Source organism: Pseudoliparis swirei, chromosome 24 (assembly GCF_029220125.1).
Source record: "Pseudoliparis swirei isolate HS2019 ecotype Mariana Trench chromosome 24, NWPU_hadal_v1, whole genome shotgun sequence".
Classification (NCBI taxonomy): domain Eukaryota; kingdom Metazoa; phylum Chordata; class Actinopteri; order Perciformes; family Liparidae; genus Pseudoliparis; species Pseudoliparis swirei.
Window position 1 is genome coordinate 29,727,188 of NC_079411.1, and position 2,500 is coordinate 29,729,687.

At 50.6% G+C, this 2,500-nt stretch overlaps 1 protein-coding gene across 1 annotated transcript in view; it reads left to right on the forward strand.

The window, feature by feature from the left end:
• The window catches only part of LOC130190294 (testican-3-like), a 35,643-nt gene that overhangs the window by 922 nt on the left and 32,221 nt on the right, over positions 1–2,500 (forward strand). The gene's annotated exons all lie outside the window — the stretch shown is intronic.

Genomic DNA, 2,500 nt, shown 5'->3' on the forward strand with positions numbered 1-2,500 from the left:
CCCTGGTCTGATTTTACATTTCTTTAGCTGTTTTTATCTGGTCTTTATAAGCGCTTCTTCTGCCCTCCAGCAGGCGCTGGCCTCGGGCGAGCTGGCCATACAGCACTTTGTGAGGCAGCCGATTGAGGGGGCATCCTTATAACGTGCCCCAGCCATCGTGGCTGGTAGTGGGTGATGGTGGCCTCCATGCTCCCTACAGCCTGCTCTCCTGAGGATCTCGGTGTGTAGCACTTTCGGTCACGCCAAGTGATTCTAGCATTCGCTGGAGACAGCGGATGTGAAAATACTCAGGGACTTCACATGGCGGCTGTAAGTGACCCAGGCTTCACAACTGTACAGGAGGTGGTGATGCACACTGCTTGATACATAGAATTTTTGTATGGGTATAAGTTCTTGTTTTGAAAGACCCGGCGCCTGAGTCTCCCAAAGGCAGCTGATGCTTGTTTGATTCTGTTCTGGACCTCATTGTCGATGTTATTGTCCTCAGAGAGGATACTCCCGAGGTATTTGAATGATGGTACTACAGACAGATGCTTATCATTGATGCTGAAGATGGGTGGCGTGGGTGGGATGTTGGTGCTCCACTGACAGACTACCTCTGTTTTGGTGATGTTGATGGTCAGCCCCATCCTGCTGTAAGCCTTCACAGCTGCATCCAGGACAGCCTGGAGGTCTGTGGAGCCACCAGAGCGCAGTCATCTGCATACTGCAGCTCAAGGACCCTCACTCTGTGCAGCTTGGTGGTGGCCTGCAGCCTCCTGATGTTAAAGAGGTTGCCATTGAGCCGATAGACTACTGTCACCCCGCTGTTGTCCTCAATTTCCTTATGGAGAAGCTGGGTGACGCATAGGAGGAAGATGTTAAAGAGCACTGGTGCTAGTACACACCCCTGCCTGACCCCTGTGCACACAGGAAGGAGGTAGACTCTTGTCCTCTATTGTCACCTAGCATTCATACCATCATGAAACTGTCGGAGGATGTTGACAAACTTGTTAGGGCATCAAACCGGAGCAGGATGTCCCACAGTAGGTCTCTGCACAGTGTCGAAGGCTTTGGAGAGGTCGACAAAAGCCATAAACAGGTCTTGATGTTGCTCCCTGCACTTTTCCTGAAGCTGCCGGGCTGTGAAGACCATGTCGACTGTACTCCTGTTCTTCCTAAAGCCACACTGTGATTCTGGGAGCAATGCCTCTGTGATGTTGTTGAGGCCTCTGCAGCACCTTGGCCAGGACCTTACCAGCAACAGCAAGGGTGCTATACCCTGTGGTTGCCACAGATGGTCTTGTCACCTTTGTTTTATATATAGTGACAATTCTGGCACGTCTCCATTGCTGTGGGAAGTCTACATCAGCCCATACTTTAGTGATGTGGTGATGTAGCGCTCTCGTACAGAGTAACCACCCTGTTTAAGCAGTTCCGCAGGGATATTGTCCATGCCAGGAGACTTGTTGTTCTTCAGAGGCGGACGGCTGACAGGACCTCCAGGAAGGTCGGGGTTGGTTAAGGTTGTCAATCGGTGGAAGTTCAGGCAGTTGATCCAGGATGGTGCGGTCTGCTTTAGAGTCCTGATTAAGCAGGGTATTAAAATGTTCAGCCCACCTCTCAGTATACTGCTCTGGTCTTTTAGGACTCTGAGCCCATCTGCGTTTTAACAGGAGTGATGCAGTGGTTTGTTGGGCCGTAGATAGATTTGACTGCATTGTAAAGTTATGCATATCATTTCTATCAGCGAAGATTAGTTCCTGTGCCTTCTCTGTCACCACTTGTTTTGCATTGTCCGTAGGGTCTTTTGCACTTCACGCCTCGCCCTCTGCCATTACTGTCTGGCGGTGCTCAATGAGGGTTTTCAGGGTTGCCTGGTGTGCTTTGTGCATGACGTTCAGTGAGTTACGGATGGTGTCTGAGTTATTGTCAAACCAGTCCTGGTGGTTTTGGTCTTATAGCCGATTGTGTGGGCTGCTGCTTCATGAAGGGCTGAGCTGATAGCGGTCCACTGTAGGTCTGTGTCATTCTCTCCTCTCAAGGTGAGTTCAAGCTCTTCAAGTTTTTCAGCCAGGAGCATGAACTCATTTCTTGTGCTGGTATCCTTCAGGCGGGCACAGTCTAAGCGTTTCCCACTGACCCCACGTTTCCGCATGGGGGCGTACGCTCATGTGGACTTTGTACGATCATCCTGTGGCCTGTCCAGCATTCTGCACCTCTCATGGCCCGGCATATGAGAACGTCTTTGATGTCACAACGTCTCACGATGACATAGTCAATCAGGTGCCAATGTTTAAGCGTGGGTGCATCCATGATGTTTTATATTTGGTCTTTTGCTGGAAGATGGTGTTGGTTATGGTCAGGTTGTGCTCAGAGCAGAGTAGTAATCTCATGCCATTTGAGTTGGCCTGACCAACACCATGCCTGCCAAGCACTCCTTTCCATATCCTGTCACTCTGCCCCACGAGCATTGAAGTCCCCAGGAGGAGGATCTTGTCGGTCTTGGGGATCCGGTGGA